At 46.7% G+C, this 7,206-nt stretch overlaps 1 pseudogene; it reads right to left on the reverse strand.

Moving 5' to 3' along the window:
• Positions 1-3,062: 3,062 nt before the first annotated feature.
• Positions 3,063-5,632, reverse strand: LOC107141595 (annotated as a pseudogene).
• Between the last annotated feature and the right edge of the window lie 1,574 nt (positions 5,633-7,206).

The following is a 7,206-nucleotide window of genomic DNA, read 5'->3' on the forward strand; positions in this document are numbered from 1 at the left end:
TTTTCCATATATGTTTCAATAATTTTTAATGCCTTTCTTGCATCAGACATTAACATGCGGGGTGAATTTCGATCTGATGGACCTTTTAGGATATCAAATAAAGGTCCCAACTCTCCTGTTGGTATGCCTAGATAAGGCCTTATTCAATTTATGTCTCCCATTAACTTTTGAAAGGTCGTTAAGTGATTTGAGTTGATCTACTCGTATTTGAATTTTTGGTGGACGGATCATGGTTGAGGATAATAGAACTCCTAAATAATTAATTGGAAAATTTAATTGTACTTTATCTATTGCTATCTCTAGATTATAATTTTTTAAATAAATTTGTAAGTGTGGCATAATATTCTAGCAATATGTTTTTATCTTTATGTGCTAATAATACATCATCCATATAGTGAAATATTTGTAGTTCAGGATTTTGATTTCTAAGTGGTTGGATTGCCTTGTTAACATAAATTTGACACATAGTTGGGCTGTTAGCCATCCCTTGAGGGAGTACTTTCCATTCATATCTCTGATCAGGACCTTCATGATTCAGTGCAGGGAAAGTAAATGCAAAACATGGACTATCCGCAGGATGAATTGGAATTGAAAAAAAAAAGAATCTTTAATATCTATAGCTAAAACATACCAGGTTTTTGGCAAAGCAGACAATTGAGGAATCCCTGATTGAGCAGGTCCCATAATAACCATCTCATTATTAATGGCTCTTAAATCTTGCAATAATCTCAATTTACCAGATTTCTTGTTATTGACAAAAATGGGAGTATTGAGGAGAGATATGGAAGGTTGTATTTGTCCCTCTGCTAATTGTTGTTTGACCACATCATGGGCTACTTGTATCATTTCTTTAGTAAGGGGCCACTGAGGAACCCATACTGGTCTTTCTTTTTTCCAAGTAATTTTGATTGTCTTAGTGGTCCCTTCTGAAAACCCAATCCATGTCTATTTATTCCTTGATCTATTTGAATTGGTGCTGCTATACCTTGTTCTTGTTCTCCTAATCTTTTTTTCTTTCCTAAAACCTTGTCTAGCCCTAGTAGTGGGTGCATTAGGATTGATGTTATTTGTTAATGTCAAACCTAATTGATCTAGGAATCTCGTCCGCATACATTTATAGGAAGATAATCCAATACATATGGCTGTATAGTTCCTTCATATCCTTCAGGATCCTTCCAATCTAATACCATTGCACTTCTATGGGGATTAGTCACCACTCCTAGGCCTCGAAGCTTTTGAGTGGCTTGTTGTAATGGCCAATGTTTTGGCCATTCTTGATGAGATATTATGCTAAGGTCAGCACCTGTATCAAGTAGCCCATTAAATTCATGTCCGTGAATACTTAGTTTTAGCATTGGCGAGAATCTAAATTTAAAGACAGCATAGCCCAATCTATCAGCTGTGGGTCCAGAGAATTGTGTGGTGGTGACCCCTTTTCACTCTGTCCCCTCTCTCACTCTGGTTTGTCCGAGAGCTGGGGATGCCTCCTCACCCATGTAGCCCCACTCCATTTGGCTCTTGAATAATTCAACTTTCCATTCAGTCATGACCCTTTTATGACTTGGACAATGATCACCTAATGGCAACTTGAAGCCCAATATTTTATGGAATCTTTATAACTTTTGAAGCACTCAGGAAAATGGAAGGAAATCCCTTCTATGCAGGTTTGTCCTCTGTCCAATCTAAGACTTCCCGGGACCCTCTTGCTTCCCTGCCCAGCTTCCACTTGCCACTAAAGCTCTGGACTCCTCCAGAGACCCTGCTCCTAGACAAATAAGGACCCAGAACCCTCCTCCATTCTTCTATTGGCATTGAACATTGTAAAGCCCTGGGCAGCAATGTCCCTGGCCAAGGCCATACTGAAGATAACATTGAAATACAAAGGACAGACTGGCTGGATAATCCTGTGTGGTAGGAGACCATAAAACAAATCATTTGCAAATTGAGTGAGAGGCATTTCTAGGACATTGTATGGTTGAGAGGTCTTGGCATGATGCCTGAGAGGGGTGATGTGGAGTTTCAGGGCACACTCGTAGATTCCCAGTCTGGGTTTATTGCTGATTTTTCAGAAGGCAACAGTGTTGGCTCTGCTTATCACCTGGGTACCAGAGACAGCAGAGTGAAGGTGTCTGCTGTGAACCATTTGGAGTCTGCAGGCCCATTAGATGACAGGTGCTGGGATTTGGAATTGCAGGAAATCTTGCATTTATAATTTTATCTATTGCACCTAACTCTTGGGTACATGTCCAACCTCCCTTTAGGTTTCTTGACTGATGGGTTGTTAAATTGTACAAGGATTCATAAGTTGTATTCTGTGAAGTTCTCTACAGTAGTAGGGCACCCTTGGGTTCAATCCCCAACACACACACACACACACACACACACAAAGACTCAGACTATTTTTCCCTGAACCTTAGCCCTTGTGGAAAAGCTGTGGTCTGTGGTTCACTATGACCTGAATAACTCAGATGGAAGTCTCCTACTATCCCCAGATAAACTCCTTTGGAGAGCAGGTTAGTGTTCTCAGTTCTGTGGGCAACCACATGCGCATTACCCCACTGAAAAGACACATTCATCCAAAGGAATGGCACCCAGAGAGAAATAAAGAATGGAGGGTATACTCAGAATGGCCCTGCACTATTGTGATGCCATGAGGTCCTAGGCTCCAGTGTCACTGATCAGCACTGATCAGCCACTGGGTTAGCTTCCTGACCTTTAAGTTGAAAACTGTGGAAAACAGCAGAGGCTCTGCCGCAATTTCCCCAAGTCGCTCGTTTGCAACCATCCATGCAGGGGTCATGCCCTGTGTACCTCTCAGCACAAATCTACTTCCAGAAATTCAGATTCCTGTTTCTGACTCCTAAGACACATGTCCCCATCAGTTCCAAGTCTCCCTATGGGAACCAAGCCCCTGTGACCCAGGCCTCCTACATCAGCTTTTATGTTCCCACTTGTGTTAAGTAGTGCCCTAGCATCCTGTTTCTAGTTCCGCTTGGAGAGACAGTCATGTCTTACCTTTATTTTCAAGTGCACAGGAGAACATTTCTCATATATGCATCCCACTAGGCAGGCAGCCAACTGCGACATGGACTGGAGGGCAGGTTATAGATAAACCAGTTGCCACATCTATGGCAGGGTTTACTATAGAAAAGGACATTCTTTGGCTCTCTCACATCCCTCAGTATCTCCATCAGCTCATCGATGAGTTGGAAAAGTCTCCCTGGGTGGATGGCACCCTGGGCATCATAGGTCTCCAGAGGGGCAGGGTACTTCTCTAGGCTCAACCGGGTCAGCCTGGAAGTGTGAAGCAGCAGGTTGCTCAGGATCGACATGGAGATGTCATTCCCATTGAAGCTCAAGACCTGAGCTGGGAGCAGCAGCTCAGGACAGGGAGGATGGCCTGGAGCTGGGAGTTGGTGATCCCACAGTCCTGCAAGTTTAGGGTCTCAAGGGTGGCTGCAGCATTCTCTAGCAGAATTATAAGGGACTCTGGACTGAAACTCGTCAATTTGCTGCCCCACAGCGTCAGGTGTATTAGCTGGTTGAGGTTTGGAGACCCCGACAGATCATTCCAGTCTGGATCTGAGAGCTGGCAGTCAGTTATTGAGAGGGTCTCCAGGGGTGTCTTCAGGAGCCTAAGCAAAGATCAAGCAGTTAGTTTTGAGGAGTGATTTCAAGGTGGGAGAAGACAAATTGGCCCAAGCCCAATGTCACCCTGACCTTCTGATGATGGTCTCCACCCAGGACTCTGCCTGTTGCAGAATCTGCTCGTTCATGTCACCCTGTGTCATGCTGAGCCTTTCACCCCCACTTGAGTGACCAGGTGGGTCCATCATCTCTAAGGTGCCCCTCCTCACTGCCAAGCAGAAAGCCACAGCTGTAGCAGAGGGGGTCAGGGTGAGACATGCACAAATAACAAACCCAGGCAAGATGGAGCCGCACAAACTGGGGATGCCCTCCTGTGGGGCTCACACCCTGTACCCTCCACCCCTACTCCTCACCCTCCAGTCCAGAATCACCAACCAGAGCTCAGAGCAGCCTTCCCCAGGGGGGCATTGGAGGCAGGTCCTCTGCTCCCCGCTGGAGAGCACAGAGCTTTTCTGTTGAAAGGTGCAGGTGTGGGGGCTTCCCTCCTCCAGCACCCTCTCTTCTACCCTGCTTCTCCCCACCTTCACTGGACAGGCCTCCCAGGGAAGGAACTTCACACCTACTCACTAACTCCTCTCCCCACACTGGGATCCCCAGCAGTGTTCTGCTCCCTAGACCACGGACCCCTGTTTAGGACTCTGCTTCTGTGTGGGGGTTTATGTGAGACCTGGCTTCAGGACAGAGTGAAACAAACACTTCATTGACTTTCTGACATCTCCATCAATGTTAAGTCACTGTGGCTGGCACACAGCAGGTGCCCGCTGAAGTTTCATGTGACAAAGAGTTTGCTCTGATGTCCTAGGACAGTTCCCTCTGCTTCCTCACCTGAGCACCTGGCACAGACGGCCTTCTAGGAGGAAGATACCATCCATGTACAGCCTCCGGAGGCTGTCCATCTTGGCAAACTGTGAGGTAATGTCATCCATCAACTGATCTCTCTCCTCCTGGGAAGCATAGGCAGACACATAGACGTGGGAGAAGAAGAGCTTCCTCAGGTTGCTCATCTGACCCCAATAGGTAGCAAAAGTAGCCAAGGTGGACAGTCTCCAGAAACACTGCACGTCCAACTGCTGGATAAAGTCCAGATAAAACCTCTCCAAGATCTTCTCCAAGATCTTCTCGATGGTATGGACGGGGGCAAAGGGCACATCTGTAGCTTCTTGCAGCACAACTGCATCAGACCCTTCCTCTCATCCACCCAGCGAAAGAGGAAGGAGAAGAATGCACTCAGGGGTCTTTGATGGAAGCACAGGTTTACTAACACCTTCAAGGGCAGAGTGGGCCCTGTCTCTGGAGAGGCCTTCACTGTTTGCCTCTCCTTCATGACTCCTGGTGAGCAGGCATCGACCACGTCTCCAGACCACATCCTCCAGAAGTTCCCATGAACCTTCCGCAAATCTAGCACCTGCAGTTTCCACCTCCTGTGGGGACCACAGCAGAGTCTCAGCCCTGAGGCCCCTTCCTTCACCTCTCAGCTGCTGCCCGCTGCTCCACCTCTTCCTTCTGTCTCACTTTTCTCTACCCCTTGCCCCTCCAATCCAGCCTGGTGCCCCCACCTGTATCTGCTGAGGGAGGGGCAGGTGCAACCTCTTTCAGGGGTCATGGCAGCTTCCACAGACACCTCCACATCTGGAAGCCCCTCCCAGGTTGGGCTCAGCATGGACAAGGCCTCTCCACCCCTCCTTGCTGACAGCACAGGAAGCCTGTTCAGCATACTTCAGCACCTACTCTCCCTGCCCACAGCCATCACTTCCCTGGACACCCAGGGAGCTCCCTTCCAGGGTCCCCCTCACCTGGGGTGATCCTGCTGGGCAGCCAGCATGTCCAGCCCATCCAGTGCCACTCGGATCATCCCCAGCTATAGCGTATTCATCAGGGCCCCCAGGGGCAGGTGGGTGAAGGGCCAGGTCTGCACCATTTTCTTCAGGAGCTCAGTGTGTCCCCTGTTGAAGGCCTCCATGAAGAGTGGTGGGAAGAGTTGCATGGGCAGGTCCTCCAGAGCTAGGATGGCCCTGTGTTGAGAGCCATAGCCAAGTAGGAATGAAGCATGGCATTTTTGGTTGAAAGGTGACCCCAGCAAGCCATTGAGATGATAATGATTATGTTAAGATGTGCATTCAATTGGAGATGAGACCCCTGCTCTCTGCCTAAGCCTGCTACTTTGGAGCTCTCCCGGGACTCCAGGATAGTTCCCATTGGTTGGGGATGTGTGGTAGGAGGGAATTCCGGAGGAGGGATTTCCTTTTGTTGGAGTTTGTCCCGGGAGAAGGCCCTGTGCGTGGCATTCATGGGAGTTTTGGAAATAAAGTTTGTTCCTGCTTCAGTGGCTCATGATTTTGTGCCCAGCCAGACTGCAGCATTTGGCGGCTCATACAGGGAACGCCTGAAGCTCAGAGGTAAGTGAAATTGCTCGCCCTAGGAGGGAAGGCGAGAGAATGGGTGACCATTTCCAAAAACAATGTGTTCTGGTTTTGATTTATTTTGTTTTTGTTTCAAGCTGCCTATCCCTAGAACTTTCTCAGGCAACCTGGGAAAAATGGTTGGCTCAAGGTTTGAAGTTGTTAGGCCCTGAGGAAGAGAAAATTGATACAATGATTTTTTTGTTCCATTTCTTTCATTCTGTTTCGGTTTTGTTTTGTGTTATCTTATTGGGTTGCATTATCTTTATAGTAGATTAGAAATTAGTAAAAAACAAACTGAAAAAGTTTTAAGTAAATTGTTAGAGGTCAAGACTATGGTAGAAAACATGTTAGATCAAGCAAAAGAGAAGGTCTCTCCAGCTAGTCAGATAGAGGAAGAAAATTTAAAGGAAGAAAGCTTAGAGGAGAAACAGCGAACAGGGGGGAAGCTACAACAGGAGGCTGCTACTAGCTCCATTCTATCACCATAGGGCGTAATTCAACCAACAGCTCCACCTATAGAGACAGTTGAGTGGCCCTCAACCCCTGTAGTTGATAGATGGAATCCTGAGACAGGACCTCAAAGATTAGCATGCCCTATACTTGAGCAGGCAGGAGGGCAGCGAATTCAACATGCTTTAGATTTCAAAACAGTGAAGCAGTTAAAGGAGGCTGTAACAACCTATGGTCCCCAAGCACCCTTCACTGTAAGCATGGTCGAATCCATTACCAACTTGGACATGACACCAGCAGATTGGGCTAGCATGTGTAAATCTGTGCTAAATGGAGGACAATATTTGTCATGGAAGGTTGCCAATGAGGAAATTTGTACAGAGACGGCTAGGCGAAATGCAGCAGCCGGTTACCCTCAAAGAAATCTAGATATGTTGTTAGGAAAAGGACCTTATGAGGGTCAACGGCAACAAATTGAATATGATCCTGCTATATATGCACAAATTGCTGCAGATGCAGTTAGGGCATGGAAGACTTTACAAGGACATGGAGATTTACAAGGTCAATTATCTAAGGTAATACAGAGAGCTAATGAATCTTATGCTGAATTTGTAGATAGGCTTATTCAAACAGCTACCAGAGTTTTGGGGATACAGAACAAGCAATGCCATTAATAAAACAACTAGCTTATGACCAAGCAAATTGT

The sequence above is a fragment of the Marmota marmota genome, unplaced genomic scaffold (genome assembly GCF_001458135.2).
Source record: "Marmota marmota marmota unplaced genomic scaffold, marMar, whole genome shotgun sequence".
Taxonomy (NCBI): domain Eukaryota; kingdom Metazoa; phylum Chordata; class Mammalia; order Rodentia; family Sciuridae; genus Marmota; species Marmota marmota.